Source organism: Vanacampus margaritifer, chromosome 2 (genome assembly GCF_051991255.1).
Source record: "Vanacampus margaritifer isolate UIUO_Vmar chromosome 2, RoL_Vmar_1.0, whole genome shotgun sequence".
Classification (NCBI taxonomy): Eukaryota; Metazoa; Chordata; class Actinopteri; order Syngnathiformes; family Syngnathidae; genus Vanacampus; species Vanacampus margaritifer.
The window spans coordinates 53,652,772-53,673,799 of NC_135433.1; positions in this window are offsets into that span (position 1 = coordinate 53,652,772).

A 21,028-nucleotide genomic window follows, 5' to 3' on the forward strand; every position below is an offset into this window, starting at 1 on the left:
TTAAGAAAGAAGAGACTCTTATCTTTCTTTTAGTAGGTTCCACGTTTTTATAGCAAATAGAACACAATATTCTGTAGGCCTTGCAAAATCAGTCAAAATCCAGTAAAAGAGCCGGGAGCGAAGGGGGTTGCTTCAGTGACAAGGGCTGGTAGTCAATGAGTGTTTAAGTACATAACAGTGATTTTTGGTGTACTTTATGTGATTTCCCCGTTACAGCCGACCCCCTGATGAAAGCCATAGCTGAGATGCGGCCCACGTTGAAAACAAGTTTGACATCCTTGTCGAGGCCTGGGTGTCTATTGTACATTTACTATAGTTGCAATCATTTCTCGGCCTTTAAGATGCACTCATATTGAATACTTTGGTGTCATTCTGAAGCACTTGCTGCACTCGACCATGCCTAAGCATGTTTACGTACACATTTAGTTTACATTATTATTTACTGCGGCTTTACTAACTTTGAAGCTTATTTTAAGTCATTCTGGGGTATTTTTTTCCAATCATAAGTCATAATTATAATTGTTATTTGTTATCCATCATGATACATGAATAAAAGAGCTTGAGAGAGCTCAATAGTCTCCTTATGCCAAAAGTGCTAAGGCCAGAGAAAGCTTAAATTTAAGGTCTCACGCCTGCTTCAGCATGGCGCAGATTTTGTGAGTGCACCTTTAGATGCCATCAACCTTTTTTAGTCAGAACATTTCCTTTGTTTATATTGCGATCACGTTTAAATCTAACCACAATAGAGATGGACTTTTCAGGTGGACTGGATTTGGTTTATCTTCTCCTAAGATCTTTTCTTGATCCACAACACAAGAGTAAAAGCAGTAAGCTATCTGTCACGTATGTCGTTTATTTCATGCTTATCATCAGCAGCGGCTAAAGCCATTAGCCCAAAGACATTAGCTGCAGCCATCATCAAAGCTATTAACTTCTCTTGCTACTAAAAGGCTACTGTCCCTCACAAAGACTCATTAAGGTGAGGTATGGCGAGATGCAGCGACAGCCGGGAAATGAAGAAAGAGGGTGGGGAGCAGAGATGGTTGAGAGAAATACAGAAAAACCCAAAGCGGGCATGCAGTAAAGACGGGAAAGGAGGCGTTCCATCATTCTAATTGCTCATGGTGTCGTTTTCCTCCGCTTGCAATCCAAAGTGGGAAGTAGGACATATAAGACCCTCTATGGGAAGCACCTCTTAATGTTAATTACATGACAATTCAATGCATCTCCTGCAGGTAGGAATGATGTCTTCTTGAATGGAACTAGATCCTTAAAATGAATGATACCTTGCCGAGCTTTGCATTTGATAATTCTCATTCACAAAGTCATTTTTGAATTTGATTTAGACTATACATAGTATTCACATGGCGTCACCGACCCTCACCTATCGACCCAGAACGCCTTTGGTGTGGCAAACGGTCAGCAATACAACGCAAGCAAATGCTGAGGAGCGCTCGTGTTTACGCTTACTGCAAGTTACTTTGATTAATTTATTTTGTTCATTCAGTCAGGATTTTCACAAACCGCTTCACAATGGTGCACACGTGTGCCGTTCACGGGTGCAAAATTGGGCGAACAAAGATGTGAAATGAAACTTCTAGATAGTATTCACATGCTGTCATTTGCCCCACATTGTGTGCCGGTCGATGGATTGTCGAATGGGAATGACAAAGTGTCCGGAATTACAAAGATACATCGAAAGGATTTCCAACCGCAAAGTTGACCAAAGTGTGTTCTGACCATTTTGATTAAGGTAAGTGTTATTGTAAGATGGTAAAAATGCTTTTACCATCATGCGATTGTGATATATTTGAGCCACTAGCCGTGGCTAGCTCTGGCTGAAAATAGATTTGTGGTCAAGATATAAAATAACCTCCTTAAGGTCTCTTATTTTCTTTGCCCAAAAGTTGAAATTTTTGTTAAAGTGTACGAAAATAAGTGATGAATCAACAATGTTGTTGTTTTTGTTGTAACATACTAGCGCTAGTAGCTAGCACGGTCAGGGAACTAGATAACTTGGTTTAAAAATAACCCGAGATTCTTCACCTCAAATTCAAAAATGATTAATGCACATAGCAACCAATAAAAGCCAAAAGTACAGAAGACGCAAGCTTGAGCTAAATCTTCCGCATACGTCTTGCTTACACAAGTAACGTTAGAGGAAGCTGGGGGTGATATTCATCAATAACAAAATAACATTTGGTGTAAACTCAATAGAAGCAAAGCTGACTTTACTGTAAAGTTGCCTCAACATGAGGGGCGGACTCGCGATCCCGTGACGTCAGTGAATACTATGTATAATTAAATAAAATGAGGATAAAACAAGTCCATCTTATTTGTTAAAGAGCATTGAAAATTGACTTTTTATGTGTCGTTGTATAAAAATAGTTGGACTGCCTCCCAAAACTCTTTATGTTCACGTATTTTGATGGAAGAATGTTAGATTTTTTTTTTTTTTACGTTTTCAGTGGAGAGTACATTAAACGAATGACTTTGAGGCAATCGTTTTACAGGTGGCAGAATAATTCGCTCTTCCAAATATTGCTGAAAACGTTGCAAAAATACTAAAGTATAAGAATAGACTCGAACTGCATAAATCCTCAAACTAGGAAGGACAAGGTGAATGTTTTATTGTCTGTTAAGATTAATATTGCTCAAATACTGTGCATTTAATGTGTAGATTTAATAATATAGATTATATTTTTCTCTCTTATCTGTACGTGTGTGACAGAATGGCAATCCAACATAAACTCCCACAAAAAGCAGACACACTGAGCTGGATGTCAACAGGATTATTTGGGAGTCTGCATCGGGTGCTCGCTATGTAGGCCAGGGGAAGGGGGAAAAAAAGGGAGTGAGCAAAGCATGTGCCTGTATTGTTAATAATTCATCGACGTTTTTTTCTTTCTCTGCCTCCATCTTGCATGGATGACACAGATTTGAACATAAAGAGAGAAGAAAACAGCATAGCCCCGGCCCTCATGTATGTTTTTCTCACCTGGGATAACCCCTTGCTTCTATGTGGCAAATTGACTGCAGACTGCAGGGCAAAGAGTATTTTCAGTGACACAATTACGTTTGAGGAACAACGTGAAAAGAGGAACCGTCAATGATATTTTGGAGAAGGATGGTCATTTTTAATGACTGCCACCGATACACATGGGAAACACTTGCACAACGTCACATGTGTATGTGTGTATGTGTCATTAGTTCTCCTTCCAATTGTGTGTTTTTCTCGCTCCCAAATACACACACACACACACACACACACAGGCTGGTGACACAGGATTTCCTGCTGTAGGCGTCAAAAAAGGGAAGAAGAGGAAGTATACAACCTGCAGAAGCTCATAGGAACATTCAGTTTGGATTTCTTCACTTGTAGCAAAAATATAACCTAGACATTCCATTCTTCACAACGAATAACTGAAAATCTGGGCAGTAAATGCATTTATCACATTTAACCATGTATACCATCCACATTTTTGGAATGAATGGTCACTAATGAATTATTCTTAATATTTGAGACAATGCATTGTTCAAACTGCATGCTGTTCAGAATAAAGAAGTGACACATATAATGTACTGCAAATCATCCATCGGTCCAGTTTTTATACCGTTTATTCTGTTCAAGGTCACAGACATGCACTCTGGACTGATCTACAGGTCACGTGCAGTATAGACAGACCATTCGCACTCATATCGTCACTGAGAGGGAACTGAACCCAGACTGTCTTGCACTGGAGTCAACGGAGTGAATGATGTCACAGCCAGTGATGAATGTAAACCATATGAGAATGTAAACCATTTGTGATCGTGGCAAACTAACTGATGACTAAGCCAAGGCAAGGGCAGCCTATGTATTCTATTCCATACAAGGCATACTAGTAGTGACTCAATGGTGCAATTCATCTATATATATAAATTGAAAATTATGTGAGTGGGCAGTTGGTATGACTTCAGCCTACCGCAAAATCCCATGAATAAGACACTTTTTTTTTCTCATTTAAAATGATCCAAAATCAACCCACCCTACTATACACGGAATCATGAAATAATTGTTTTAAATGTAATGTTTTATAGACGTTTATCGGTACCTATATGTTTTTTAAAAGGAGTACTTACATTCGATATGATATTTACTATAATTTCTAATGTTACAAATTTATGTAATTAAGTACCTCGTTTCCAAAAATTGGTTGTGTATAGAGTCCGTCAGCAAAACTAGTCGAGCTAAAAATCATCAACAATTGTTCATGCTATCTATGATGGAACACACAGCCAGTGGTGAGGCCAACTTCAAAATAAAATCTTTGTGAATGCAGTAATACGCTGACATTCGTGCCTTGGTCGCTTTTATTTGTTGCAGAGTGTCGTGACATGAAGATTGACTTGACTCGTTTCTTGAGTCACTCTGGTCTGGTTGTGGTGTCTTGCAAACTTTTGCCACCGACGTCAACAACACAATGCCGTCCTGAAATCAAATTCAATCGCAAGCTAATTAAGGATGCTAAAAAAAAGGAGTTAATTACACTGACATTGTTTTGTAAGGCGCCTGCAGCATTCGGCGCCGGCACCAGCATTAGCCGCAAGTTGCTAGCTAGGCCTGCAGCAAGCAAGACGGTGAAAGGCATCCGGACCCAGCGGCATAGTCAGGGATTAAGGGGCCGTACCCGCCCTAGCTGGCAGTCAGATGTGCCCGCCCTGGGTTGGAAGCTGTTTTGAGAGGCCTCGCCAAGACGCCAATCTGATCTTCCGATCAATCACGTAGACTTGCGTTGCTTCTGTTTCACGTAAAGCATGGCTTGCCAACCAACCACATACTTCCTTTCAAATTTGGCTTTTATTGACAGTTAAGCTAGCAACTGACAATCGGGATTTGGTCGGTCAGACACGCATCCTTTGACAGACAAATCTACTTCTGGATCGCCCGCCGACTGAATGACTGCCCACGTCATATTTATGTAGCAACCTGCGTCTTCTGCTGCCTTTTTGTGGATTAAAAAAAGTGATGCAAAGCAACGTATTGTAATGGGAGCCTCCAAACGTCGATCGAGGCTGACAGAGTTGACACCGTTGGAATTCCTGTGAGTCCTCATGTTACAACGTTCACTTGTGGGTGGCAAACTTTTCTTTTAATTAGTCACATGGACAAAATTGTAGAACACACACAGTGATGCGGTTAAACAGACCCACACACGCACGCAGGCACACAAGCACAACAACAATTTACGTTGAAGGATGAAATTATCACATTGCAGTACAATGTGAGTTAAATTCAGTTTTTTATTGCCAAGTTTGCTAATGTTGATGACTGTCACCAAGTTCTAATAAACAATGCACTTTACACATGATCCTTTCAGATTGATATTTTGCTTAGTTTTCACTGAACACATATAATATCGTTCTTATATCATTATCAGTCTTGCAGTAGAGGCCAGTGAAATTAAATAACACAAAATAAAATTAATTAATATCATAAATAGGTAAGTATACAAGTAAATAAAAATAATATTTTTTACATTAAAGTTTTTTACGATTGCTTAGGCACAAAATCCAAAACAGGGCTCGGATTTTAAAAACACTACACACAATTAGCACAACCATGCACATGAGATGCAGAAACATCTCAGATCCTGTGCAAAAGGATCACTCTTGTCAAAACTGTAAACACATGTATAAAACCCATCTTATGTTACCATTTGACATACACACGTGTCATGAGGTTAAACTCGGTTTGAACCAGTTACACACTGCAATGTTTTACTTAATCAACTTTTAGCAGTTACAGTAAGCAAAGTACACAAACAAAGTGCAAATACTGTTATGGTTTGGGTTTGGTTAGTTTTGTTGCTCTGGCTATTGTCATGATCTGTGTTTTGTTTGGTTTGGTTTTGGTTTTGGTTTGGTTTTCATTGTCGTGCTTCCTTGTTGTCATTGTGCTCGCTCTACCGGTCCGCTTGTGTCTTTCAATCAGCACCCACTGCCCCATGTGTCATGTCCAGGTGTTTGTCATTGTCTCGTTAGTTTGCTCCTATTTAGGCCCCATCCACGCGAATGCCAGTTTCAATGTATCCTCACAAGTTTCTTACCTTTCAGGCCATTCGTCCACATGATGCCGTGGTTTCGGAGCTTGAAACTGATCACTTTTAAAACAGGGATCCAGAGTGGAAAGATTTCAAAACGCGCCCCATATGTGTCCGTCTGGACACCATATGCAGGATACTCCTCCAGTGATGACGTAATGGTCGCAGCTCGATGACGATGCATTGTCGCAGATTGATGACGTATGCGCCAATTCTCGAGTGACTGCGCTCGAACCGTCAGTCTGTCAACAACAATGGCGGATTGCCGTGTCGTAGTAATTTTGTGCAGCCTCCTTAGCTTGCTCGTGCTTTTGCAGAAAAATATTTTGCTTCTTTATTCCCATGTTCAACAAGCGGTGTTGTACTTTAATCACCCGCCATTGTCACTTCTCCTGTGTCCGTCTTTTCCATGTTGTTGAGCGCCACTCCTGACTTGGAATATACATTACAGCTGTTAAACATCCTCAGCGTCTTCTTTTGGACACACGCAAGTCTTGAAATGCTTCTGTGTGTACGAGATTTGTTTGAGAAACGGAGCCGGCTTTGCTTCCGTCTGGACGGGGCCTTAGTTTTGTCGTTCTTTGCATTCTTTGTTAGATCATTCGTTTGTGCCACAGTCGATGTCAGTCGTCCTGTCCTTGCCCATGTGTTTTGTTTTTTTTGCATCTACTTTTTGGTCTTTTGTCAATTGAGAAGTTTTTCCACATTCCTTGTTTGCCTTTTTGTTTTGGAAATAAATCCCTTTTTGTTGAACTCCTGCAAGCCGGCCTCGCCTCCCTGAATCCTGCATTTGGCTTCCTCACCCCTCAAACAAACAATTACACAATATGGTAAATGAATCCAACACAAGATCAATGCTACACACTATTGAAAAATGTGTTCATTTGTCTTCATATAACCAAAATAAGTCTAGATAGACAATCACAACAAAATGTGTCCCAACACTGTAAGCCCAGAAAATAGACACACACAAACAGCATCAGAATAGACACATATGAACCATCTGAACACTGATGTGCACAGTGTAACACACTTGACCCCAAACTCTGTGATGAATGGAAAACACATTTCTTCATTCATAATATTGGACTTGGGCCTTTTTTGTTCCGTGTCACTCTTAGTGTTGAATATTTTTAAATATTGTTTTCATACTCAGAACACAAATATGTGGCAACGGAAGTATTTAATTTCCCCCCCCCCACAGCAACATATACACATGCACTACATCCAGACAAATGCAAAGTTTCACATGCAAAAAATTTACTGTAGTTACACACACAAAACACAAACACACACAACACACCCCAAAAGAAAACTATGCTGCATCCTGTCTTCTGTTTTGGTCTGGCCACAGCAACTCATCCACATCACAGGCAATGTTTTCCCTGGCCAAGCAGCGGGGAAAATATCGCCTTGCATGGAGAGTCCAGCCATGAAAAGCATCACCTGCTATATCTCCACATGCATCTTCCATAGCTTGGAGGAGGGGCACATGCGTTTCGTTCATATACCTTCCATCTCCAGGCAGAACAAAATTATTCAATAGGATTGAGGAATGGAGAATATGGAGGGAGATAATTGGTTGAATCCAACCTCATCGATGAAGATGAACTGGTGCGCCACCACAGCTACCTCTGGCTCAAGAATTCTCTGGAACACAACAAATTTCAGACAGAGATGGCGTGGTTGCTAATGAAGTATAATTATGATTACGATGCTGAAATATGTATAATTCATACATAATTGTGTAGTAGGCTGTGTGGCAAGATTCACTACAAAGGGCCTGGATGGGATTTGATCCCATGATTCCCAGGTGAGGGTCTTACACGCTTACCAGTAAGCCAAAGGGTCAAGTAGCCAGGATGCATGATCAATCGGAGGCATAGTGACAGGACCATCAATTGTCGTGCAACTGTGGGATTGTAGGCTATAGTACTTACTTGAACATAGTTGTACCACAGTTATTTGAGTCTTATCAAATTGCGTTAAAAAAGGCACAGGTAGACCTGCTTCATGCTCACATTATTTCTGCGCAATACTCGGTCCAGTGTTGACAAGCTTACCCTGACAATGTTTTGAAATATTTCATTGTTTTCTCTTCTACTTTGCATTTGCCTCAATGTTATGGCATTATTTTCTAGAACCATGTTTATAATTTCCCTTTCCTGTTCAGGAGATAGAAAACGTTCCTGGCCACCTTGTGCTGGTAATCTTTCAGTTCTAAAATACAAATATGGAAATACTGCAAAGACTATGTAGGAAAACAAGTAGGAATGAATTTCCTAGACACATGAAACACTTTATAGTCCTGCATAACACTCAACATGCAATACTGTACTTGAGTATTACCGTGTGCATTGGTATCCAATACTGCACTTTTCGTAAAGTCTGGATGATGGCAGCTACAGTGTGCCTGCTCAAATTTGGCTGTACCCTTTGGCCATTGTTAGACCATGGTTGACCACATAGCCAACCAAAGTGGCTCGGATCTCATTGGAGATTATAGTCCTTGTTCGTGGCCGTCCTTGTTCGTGGCCTTCCTCGCCCTTGTCTTCCTCGTCCTCCTCTGACTCACTCTCACTCGCATGCCTCTGGCTCTGCCTCGGTTTTCAATGTAGTCCTCCATTTCTCCAACCCAGAGCACTCACCTGTTGCTATTTTATGCTGAAGCTCTGATTACTAATTGTAAAACTGTGGTACAGGTGTTAAACCATGTGATGACTCAGTGAGTATAGCAAGGCAAGTAAATTTAGAATTCTGACTGGCAGTGTGTTCTTTGTGAAAACAAGTGTTTTTCTTCATGAAAGGTTAATGCAGAAAATTGTGTGTAGTGTTTTGAAAAAAGTGTGTTTTAGAACGTCGAACTGAGTCTAAAGCAGGAATTGCATTTATGGTTTAGTGGAACTGGTTAAGGGATTTAGTACACGAGTTACATGTTGTGGTAACTTTTTCTGAGGTACCAGAAATTGTGTGTTAACAATCGAGGAAAAACTGTAATAAAAAATACTGTACTACTATGGTGCAATGTTTTTTGTGTTTTAGGCTTAACAATGCTGCCCTTTGGGAGCATGGCTTGAGCCTTGTCTGTTTTTTCCTCCCCCTTCCTCTGATCGTCCCTTCTTATCTAAGACCTCGGGGCACTTTTTTGCGAGTACCAACAGGCCTTTCCATCCTGTCTCCCTCTGTTGGTCATCGTTTTTCATGTTGCTTAGATGAGTTGACCATTTTAAGGGAAATTTCATTGCTCCGTACTTGTGCATGTTCAACGGCAATGAAGATATTCCACTCCGTTAAAAATGCTAGGTCAAAACAATTTGGGTCAAAAACAGACTATTGTTCAACAATGCAGAAAGATGGATCAAATTTACCAAAGTAGCAGGTCAGTCCATTTTGACCCAAATTGGATAGTGTTTGACTGAGTGGTTTAAGAGTGTATCCAGTTATTTAACAGTCATCCCTATCGGCTGCATCAAAAACAAAAAACAAAAAAATGGTTTGCACAACGCATAATGGTTGTAATTGAAGTGAGTACATGTGTTTTGAATGATGGTACATAAGTGCATAAAGTATTATCAACAGTTGGAGGATGCCAACAATCATGCAAGATACACTTGAAAATTCCTATAAATTCTAATCTAAAGCAAAACCACTAAACATTGTCTGGATCATGAAATTACTACAGTAAATATTATTCAAATTTGCCAATTATATTTTTTGTCTACTTTAGGCCTGGGCAATAGATCGATTTCCTTAGACTAATTTGAGTTTATAGTTGTGGACGATTTTTAAAAAAATTTCAAAATGTATTTATTTTGTTATTTTATTTATATATTTTTCATTCCTGCTAGCAATGGCCAGATAAGCAACGTAACTTCAACATGGAATTGACCTGGATGTCCTTATTTTACCTACAATCTGAAGTCACAGTTTGTTGTTTTAAAAAATATATATATGTGACCCCTGAGCTAAAATGAGCTTGACACTCCCTAGTTTAGACAATTTAATATTAATCAAATTGCAAAATAGTGATGTTGGCGACAATTTGACAATGCAACTGACTATTTAAACTGCTAAAAACTCTTTGACCACCACCATTAAAACAATAGCTTTCATTTTGTATCTGAACAAATATTAAACGGAAGCTGTTGGAGAAATTGCACCAGGTAAGAGACAACAGGGGGTTGAGTGAACATGAAGGGAGGTGGAGATAAAGATAGGGAGGCAAAGCTGCATAGTTTTAAACAATGGGGGAGCTGTCACATGCCGAAATTCCCCTACATTTCAAAGTTCATTGAGTGAGGTCTGCAGTGACAAAAGCATACACAACATTGCTTGTTATGTAGGCACTCGTGCTTTTGGCTGTGGCTACAGGGTTTATTTATTCAAACTAACCATCAGTGGAAGGACGTGCAGAATAGAGGAAATAATCAGCGCATGTTCATGTTTTAACCCGCACAGGAGGATCAATATGCAAACAACCACGGATGAGACCATCGATTCTAGCGGTAGACACTTTGTAGTAAGTTATGCAGTGCGGGGTTGTCTGACCTTGCACAATAGGCCAAAGTGTTTCATCACACAGACACACATATGCGTGCACGGCGAAAACTGTGTCATGTTTTTACCCACATTATTGCCATTGCACATCACTGCCACTGCAATAATGGGGTCACAGACTGCTCGCTGGGAGCTTTGTCTTTTGGCCTGCAGACCCAAATTCTCTGCCCTCATTTTGTACAGCATAGCCTCGGTCTGCCAGCCATTGCCTTTTTCATACACCTCTCTTATTTTGGTATTATTTCTTTTGTATTTTAAGAAGAAAAGTTGTAGTTTCTAAACTAAAGCTGCAACTCTCTCAAATATACTTTTAAAAGTTCATTGTTCATTGCTAAAATGTACCAGTCTGTTTTTGAATGAATAGTTGACAATTTATGGAGAACTAAAAAAAAAAAAAAAAGTCAGCAACTCCTGATGTTTTATCAAGGTTAGAAAAAAATGAAGTCAGGTTACTGATTTAGCAATCCTAAATGTAGAGTTGATGGAAAGTATGACGTAATAATTATGAGAAGCAAATTTGTTACTTTATGTTATTGTGTAATGTTTCTTATGAAGTACCACACTTATCAGTTCTGCCACACTATCTGGTAATGGGGATGAAGTTAGAAAATGTACAATATAATAATTATGATCTCACAGGAGGTGAGATTAGAGTTCTAAATACATCTGAGACTACGGAGGGCAAATACCAGATCTTTGACTGCGCATTTCAAAATATTTTCAGATCAGTTGGAAGTTGCAGCAGTGAAGACCAAAATTTAGAGTGACAATGAGGCCAAAACAAAACAAAACTGATCAGTCAGGAATGCACCTCAAAATAAAACACAATATGTGAAAAGACTCATGAACAGTCCGGTTAAGCTTATGATACTCGGAATAACCGAATAATTTATTTTAAGAGCTATACCTGTAACAGGAAAGCTGAATCGAGTATATTTTTTTTAACAGTGTGCATCTGTGGCATAGCATAAAGAGAGGGTAAAGAATGAGGGCCAAAAATGTTAAGTACTTCAGGTGTCTCCAAGGGATGAATAAAGAAAATAAAGATAAACTGACAAGTGCCCAATTCCGATTTTATACTTATACTACTAATGAGTACTTATTATACTTACTTATTAGTAAATAATAAGTGACATTAAAAAAAGAGGTTAAGATACAAATTGGGAGCTGTCCTTCCGTCCAGACAAACCCTGTTCTGTATTATAAGTAAGCCTTTCTCTCGTCTATTTTAAATCAACATCAGAGACGGCCAAGGTTAAAGTAAAAAATGCAACTACAGTAAAACATCGTCATGCGTTTCCACTTCCCCAAGTGCTCTGTATGTTTAATTGCTCAATTAACCTGTTATTCTACCCTCCTTACACAAAGGAAGCAAACACGTACACATTAGAGTTTCCATCACTTCATCACTATTGCACTGACTTCGATTCATTTCCTGGAGGTTTAACCGACACTGAGCCTTCAAACCTTCCAAAAAAAATTTTTTTTTTATCATGATTGATGTTGCTATGCGTTTGTTTCTCTACAGGAGGTGAATTCCCACCATGTGACTCTTTAAAGAGATTTAGGCCAATGCAAGAGGGAATACTTTCAAGCAAACTGCACACACAAAATACACCTAGAGCCCTAATTTTGACAAATCGCAGTCTAACTGTGCTCATGGATAGAGTTTTCTCAAAAAGCTGAGCCGACACTTTTCAAGGATATTATCAGAGAGAGGAGCGGCCGTCCCGTGCCAATTCTTGTGACATCCAAATGATGAATGCAATACAACTACTTGTTCAGCGGAGACAGCTATGTGGAGATGTTGAAGAAAAACAAAATCTCTTTGCAAGACCAGAAGCCATGACACATGCCCATGCTTCAGACTGCCTCCGTGGTGGAAAGTTTCTCATGTCACTTAGATTCGCCAGGCTACAGAAACATGAAGCAACCTTGTCGACTGTGCTAAACATCACGGACATTGAGATGGAACCGTTGGCTAACTTCCTTCCTCCATCACGAGTTGTACCACCTTCACAACAAGATGAGACAACTGGACAAGATGAGCAAAGTTTTGGAAGGCACTCCACAGGCACAATTAGCTGAGTTTCAAGGTCAGAACTTGGATTATATTGAGATACATCCAGACAGTGAGGAATTTTATAAAAAAAAATAGAAATGTTTAAAATAATGATTGCTTGGTCATGTTAGTGAAGCTGGTATCTCACTGAGGGCCGAATATGTAGTGAATTATGGGGTTTCGTCAGGGTTCGTCAAAGGTTCACATTCGCCCTCAGTGAGATACTAGCATAGGCTGTATTCTGAGGTCATTATAATAGTGGCAGAGGGACAGAGGTGGATGACCCTGTTTGGCGCCTGCCAGGACCTTGGGGGCTTTTTATTTTATTATAAGCTACTACAATCAGATGAAGAGTTTCTGTACTAATCACCTCAAAGTGCCACACAAGAAAAACACAGTGAAGCCATCGAGAATTTCAGGCAGTGAAAAAGCACATTTCATCACTTCTTGCATTGTACCAGTAAAGCTTTACTGTGAGAAATGTTCTAGGGCTGAACCCAGAAGCAGCCGCTGCCAATCCCCATATTACGTTAACAGTTGTGTACGTGTGTGTGTAGTTGTGAAAAATATTTCGCAATTACATTAACTGTAGATTAAGAAATGTTGCAAGATATTCTGTTGTAAATGCATTGCAAATGCACGACCCTGAAATGAACTCTTATGTAATTCTGATCTTGTAATCACTTGTGTTTAGCAATTTAAATCCTGCATATGATTTGAACAATAAAATGATATGTTAGATGATCATGTTTGTATCACGGTGTGTGTTGCGACCCAAATGCAAAAAGTAATCCGGGAAGACAGGTGTGCTCACAAAAACGTTTAATGAACAAAAACATAGGGAGAAAACAAGGAAACATTCAGTCAAAAGCAAAACAGATTCAAAGAAACAAACACTCACTTACATAGACAGGACTAGAGGACAAACTAAACTAACCAGCACAATGAGCGAAAGCAAACAAATGATCTGACAAGGACTGAATAGAAACAAGGAAATAAATACAAACAAGTTAACGAGACAAATGCGAAACACCTGGACACAACACAAGTGGCTGAAGGATCTGATTGGTAGACACAAGACTTGACAAACAGGTGGACTCAAAACCATAACGACCAAAGATATGAACACCAAGTAACAGGACATAACATGAAGCAAAACCAAATAAAAAACTAAACAAACACGGATCATGAGAGTATGTCAATCAGCTGCCCAGTTGCAATGAACATTTGACCGCATGGCAAAGCGTAGGAGTAAAATTGATGGTGCAGACACTCCTACCAACAAATACCGATCGTACACAAACACATTGTATTTTGTGTGATTTTATATTTATATTAGTGTATTCTATATTTCTATACTGTGTATCCTTTCCAGGGTAACCCTAATCCGACACCCTATACTGGTCTGGTCGTTTATTAAAAATTGCATGGAAAATATGTGTATATGAATTTTCTATATCTGTATGTAAGTCTGGTTGAGGGTAAAAGCTCAGATGTGGCCTTGAGTTGCACTTTTTGCGTCTGGGATTTGCCACTCACTGACCTATAAGTAATGTTAACACGGAAATATCCACCAGTGGGTCAGAAGAATCACACATACATGTACAAATGTACCGTACACACCCCAGAGGAACATCATGTACTATGTATAAATCGACACATACACACAATCCACACGATCACTCTGCCCATGACAGGCAATGCATTGCACGCAATATTGTGTGTACTGTGCATTTATTGCAGCTTTGTGCATATTAACACACACGCTCACCCATTGTCACACATATTACTTACTTCCTATTGTCAATAAATTCATGTCGTCATGTCCACACTAATAAAGTAGTTGGTTTCCTCCTCGTTCCAAAAGTGTAGTTCTGTGCTGTGTCTGAGTTTTACTATGTTTGTTTACCTCTTCTTTCTTATCTGTAATGGGTTACATGCCAGACGCAAGGACTTGTATACAAGCATATATATGTGTGTATATGTACACACAGGCCTTTTTGCCTTAGAGACAGAAAATAATGTGTTCAAGTTAGGCTCACTTATTGAGTGGCAGCAACGTAAAATGGCCGCTGCGGATACAAGGGTGAGCTGGGCAGCTGGCAAGCCCGGCACGGGTCTTAACAGGCTCTATATGAATTTTAAGAAAAACAGAAAGTTAATGTAAGCTGCTTGTGTTCTTATTTCCTCATTTTCTTAGAAGTGAGTGCATGGAGATATTTGTCATTGTGATATTTTGTTTGAAGAGGGCATATGTAGAGATGTCTACTTTTTCCACTTCTGATGCAGTTGACACATTTGAGAAAGTTGTGGAGGCAGTCCTGTGTCGGCGTTCCCCAGTCGACCAGAAGCAAGCAAGCAACAAGTCTTTTCATTTTCACTTCTTTAGCCATGTTCCATTCTGCCCCACTCTTTAAATATTGCCTTGGACTTTGTTGCCAGTCATCCTGTATCCCGCGGCAACTCTAATTCTTGCTCTGGTGAAATTTTTTTTTCCAAAATGGCTCACTTCATTGCCCTTCCTAAGCAGCTTTGTCCCTGGAAACAGTAAATGTTCTTATGAAGCACATCATCAGGATCTACAGCATTCCCTCCCACATGGTATAAAAAAGGGGCCCACAGTTCATCACCAAGATATTCAATGCAGTGAGGGTCACTTGCAGTCTTTCCTCTGGCCATCAGCCCAAGTCAAATGGCCAAACAGAGTGGGTGAACAAGGAATTACAAATTGCATATCACTGTGTCTGTCAGGAGCACCTTTCCTTCTGGTCATCCCACCTACCCTGGGTAGAATATGCCCATCACGCTCCGGTCTGCATCGCCGTGGCTACAGTACGTCTCCATTCAGGGCTGCTTATGGTTATCAGCCAATGTGTCCATTTTGTCGGTCCACCATCGCCTCCCGCAAGCCCATTGAGTCTGGTGGGATACCCATGCTGCCTAGCCCCATGTGGCTGTTCATAAACGGCAGACCATTGACAATCACATCCTGCTCATACATGTCTCCTGACTGGAGTGACGAAGGTCCAAAATACTTTAAATTTTCCAAAACTGACTCATTTATCAACGCCGTTGTCAAAGAACCGTGTTTCTCTCCGCCAGGCTGCTTACTCCTCCAGTAGTGCCATCTCCTCATCATTGTATTTTGGAGTTAGAGAACACACAATTTCAGTGTCAGCCTATTTGGCACAACTGATACAGTATTTCTTAATTATTTATAACAGAGATCCCCAATTGGTGTCCGTCGCAGTGGACCACAGGAGATGCCCACAGGACTGTTCTCAAAATAGCTCACCAGAAATGGGACATAATTTTCTAGGAATGTTGTAGAAGTAATCATATGAAAATGTAAACACCGTCAAACATATATAGAAATTCTTGCATATTGATATTGATCTGTTTTTTTTAATTGTCCCTGGACAGAGAAGGAAACACCTTGCTTTATCGGTCTGTGGGGAGATAGTGCCATACAAGCAAAGGGGGAGTGAGGGAATCAAGTCCTTGTTGTTGCCGCTGTCGCAATTATATGACGTCAAACACTACACGTGCTGGAAAACGCCTCCGTTCTGACATTGTTGCTATTGCAACCAGACGAGTTAATAACGTGACCCAGTCTGAACAGGGTCAGATCCTTTTTGGACACTAGCTAAAAACAGTGCGGACAGTCAGCCCTAAAAATTTTATTTGAGGAATCATCTGACTGGAATCAGATATACCTGCAGTCTAAATGCAGTCTTTATGTTCAAAAGAGTAACAAGACCACACTTATTTTCAATTAGGTATGACATCTTCATGTAGCCTTTATTGAAAGTGATGTTGCTTGTTGCAACGAGTTTTTCTGATTTCTGAAATGAGGGAGAAATTCAAAGGAAAGCGTATGTGAAACCTGCATGATTATGTATGTTTGTAACTTGATTTCAGGGATGCATGGATGACATATGGAGATTTTCCCATTTCTGGACAACAGGTTACACGTATAATCAATTATTGAGGGAGTCAATAACTCTCTCTAAAACATATTATACGGTAACTGTACCTTCCTGAAGTAAAAATGATTTCAAATGACTTACAGTACATTGCATATGCTGTCACTGTAAATATGAGCTGCCCTCCCAACATTGCGTGAGACGGCCTATGTTGTAGATGATGTGTGAAGTCAACCATACAAGATTATATACATTAATGTCAATGTGCATGACTGCTGTACATTTTTCTTTTCACCTTAGGCACACACTGTCATGTTTCTCAACCTTTCTTTTCCCAACCGTTTCTGTTGACTATTTGTACATCTCTGTGCACCACCAGCTCTTAACTCCCAAATTCCCACATTTCTCTTCCTCTTCCCTGTTGCCCAGTCCTCTTGTCTTTGAAAAGTTTAACCTACTTACAGCACAGCTGTCTAATGAATAATGGAGGGGAGACAGTTACTATCAGCGTCTCCATCAGCAGGAACCCGCCTTTGTTCGCTTCTCTCGCATTCCCTCAAGCCTTAGCTTAATGTTATTATGTTTATTATATTATATATATTATATCATTCCTTATTTCAGCTGAACTCTTCTGTTTTGGTGTCATTGGTAAGCGTATTAGGTTAAAAAAACAAACATTAAAATACTGTATGTATCATTCAAACCTAACTCGATCTGTGTTGTTGTGCCTCAAGACTTACAGAAGTCAGACTTCTTTACATTGTACAGTATGTGGCACAGCACCAAATACATTTGGGGCAAAAATGCAACAAAAAAACGTTCAATTAAGTAGGTCACAGATTTACAGTGTCAGGCACAGGTGTCAAACTCACGGCCCTCCAAGTGTGCACCCCTAGAAATGACAAATTTATCACATAACTGGCCACATGAGGCCTTAAAGCACATGTGTCAAGATCCGGTCCTCGAGGGCCTGAGTCCTGCATGTTTTTGAGTTTTCGCTACTCCAACACACCTGATTCAATGATCAGGATCATTATCAGGCTCCTTCAGAGCATGCTGATGAGCTTAAATATGAATCAGCTATGTTGAACTTGGGAAACCTAAAAAACATGCAGGACTCAGACCCTGGAGGACCGGACTTTGACACCACTGCCTTAAAGGGTTCAATTGACTGTCACTTCCAAAACAAAGGAGTTCCTTTTCTTTGTGAAGAGTTCCTTAACTTTTTTTGTAATGTGTCTTTTACAAATGCCCATCTTATCCCTGTCAACTGCCCTGTTGTATTTAACCAGTCTGAGTGTGACTTTATCCTCATTAGAGGAGATTGGGGGTCAGTTGAAGCCTTCAGGGTTTCCTAATAACACTGTCACTGCACTTATAGAGCTTTTCCCCAATGTAGGACCGTCTGTTCTTACTTTTGTAAATAGCTGTCTGTCATTTAGTCATTCTGGTGTCTATATGTTCTCATTATTTTATTTCATACATCTCTTTTCCATATGACTTATCTTGTTCAGGGTTGTGGCATGGGGTGTAAAATATCCCACCTGACTTAGGACAGATGAGGAATCCCCTAGGGCAGAGGTGGGCAATCTCGGTCCTCGAGGGCCGGAGCCCTGCAGGTTTTGTAGGTTTCTCACTTCCAACACAAGCTGATTCCAATCAACAGGATCGTTATCAGGCTTATGCAGAGCTTGCTGATGAGCTGATCATATATCAGCTGTGTTGGAGAAGGGCAACACGCAAAACCTGCAGGACTGCGGCCCTCGATGCCCACCTCTACCCTAGGGCATAGGTGTCAAACTCCGGTCCTGGAGGGCTGTAGTCCTGCAGGTTTTGGATGTTTCCGTTCTCCAACACAGCTGATATATGATCAGCTCATCAGCAAGCTCTGCATAAGCCTGATAACGATCCTGCTGATTGGAATCAGCTTGTGTTGGAAGAGGGAAAACTCCAAAACCTGCAGGACTGCGGCCCTCGAGGACCAAAGTTTGACACCTATGCCCTAGGAGGAAATCAGAAAATCAGTTCAGGGAGGGATGGGGTAGTAAGATCATTTTATTACAGTGTTCTGGAGACTAATTTCCATGTCTGCCTGAATAGCTTGTTGTGTCCAACAGAAGTGTCCCAATCATCTCCTTCACCATCTTTGTGTTGTGCTCACCTGAACATCACTGTGACAGTTAGTCAGTCTGCATTTGTTGTTGAGATGTTTCAGGCCATGACCATGTGTGGTTTACTTCTGTAATGTCATTGGCTCCTGATTTCTTTTAGGGGTTCACATGTTTTTTCCTGCCTATTTTCTCTGTTTGCTTCATCACACCAACGCCACAGAGTCATTCCAAGACCAAAAAAACACTCTATCCAAAACCCCCAAAATTTCAAATCTAAATATACTGTAAGTTTGGACAGTCTTACACTGAACTTCAAATACAAAACAGATCTTTAAATACAAAGTAGCTTGGGACTCTGAGAAATAGAATCGTAGGAAGACTTGAGGTAGAATTGAGTTTGAAAGCAGGTGAGCAGGTGGCAGACTACTGAGTGGTCTCTCACAGGCACCTCGTAAAGAGATGAAAACCTACATTTAGGACAAAACTAAAGGGCAATTGTAAGAGGAATGGCAGATGTTGATGGCTGACTGTTTCGTAAATGGAAAATATGTCAGCTGAATGAAAAGGTTTTGGTTATTGGTGGGGGAAAAATTACAGTCATTGTTTTAAGTCAGTATAGCTTCACTACAAAAACCTAATAAAATGTTTAATATGAGAATGAAGTTTTCAAAACAATAAAAGCAGATTTTGGGTTAGTTAGAAAAACATGACCTGAACATAACCCTGTCAGGCACTCTCTCTCTTTCAATTCCTCCTCACCTCACAACACCCATTCACATTCTGCTCTTCTGCATGGTAATGACAGCTTTTTGTTGCAATAAGTCTTGCACTGCCTGTATTCCTGTGATTTATTACTGAATGCTGCCATTATTATGCATGGCTGATTTAAACACAATTTCAGTAAACTGTGTTCATATTAAAATGAAAACATATATGAAATAAATAAAACAACACTCACTGCATCAAGTCAGTGTACCACAAATCAGTTGGTAAACAGCCCAGTGATGTGGTGAGTATGAGAATGTTGAGGCCCAAAGAGATTTTAACTCTTTTAGCCAATTTACCAATTTATTGCTTGAAATAAGAGAGAGAGAGAGAGAGAGAGAGAGAGAGAGAGAGAGAGAGAGAGACCAACATGCAGAATCCAAATTTAAAAAAAATATATATATATTTATTTTAAGTCGCACATGAACAACCTACAATGAACAACGACGACACACACGATATATGACAGCCCTGATCAAAATCAGGTAACCGAATAATTACAAGAGGAAATGGAGGTGAGTAGGTAGAGATAGATAGATAGATAGATAGATAGATAGATAGATAGATAGATAGATAGATAGATAGATAGATAGATAGATAGATAGATAGATAGATAGATAGATAGATAGATAGATACTTTTATGTTGCCAACTGTTCGTGAGCTGATCGCATTTTCTGCTTTGTCTGTGTGTACCGTTGCTGCTTTCAGTCCCCATCCACTCCTTCTTCTTTATGCTCATTGTTTCCCATCCTTTTGCTCATTTTCACCGCACACTTTCCCTAGTGGTTTGCATAGATTTAATGGCCGCATTGATTAACAGGCATAGATGAATGTGATGTGTTTCCCCTTTCAATGTTCATATTTTAACCGGCAGCTAATCAATGAAGGGAGGCATTGAAGCAAAAGCGTCAATTTTTTTCATTTGAAAAAAAAATTGAGCCATGTATGTGTGTGTGTTTTGTATGCTAGACATAAGACACAAGAGATGGTCATGGTTAATGAAGTGATTAAAAGTACAGTACTGGAAAAGAAGAAAAAAAAGTACAGTACTGTACATGTAAATCAGCAGTACAATAGCATGCATAGTTTTACTGTAGCCTATGTCTAATCATCAGATCAATATTAATGTATTGGATTTATATAGCGTTTTTCTAGACACTCAAAGACACTTTATAATGGAACATACTCAGTCATCAACGTGTATCAAGATGTCTTAAGATGTCTTGATTTTGCTTATTAAGTCATTTTGGAACATCAAGACGTCTTAAGACAAACATTTGAAGACACCATACCTTGACAGAGCAGCACATGGCGTTTTTGTGTCTTGAAGACAATGACATATTTCCATGCAGAGCTTAAGATGTCTTGAGACATGGTATTATGACAGAAGCAGCACATGGGATGACACCCAAACAGATTTTTGTGTCTTGAAGACATTGAATGTCTTAAAACAGCTTAAGACATATTTAATTTGACTTAAAACATGCACATCTTAAGGTGTCTTGAGAGATGATATGGATGAC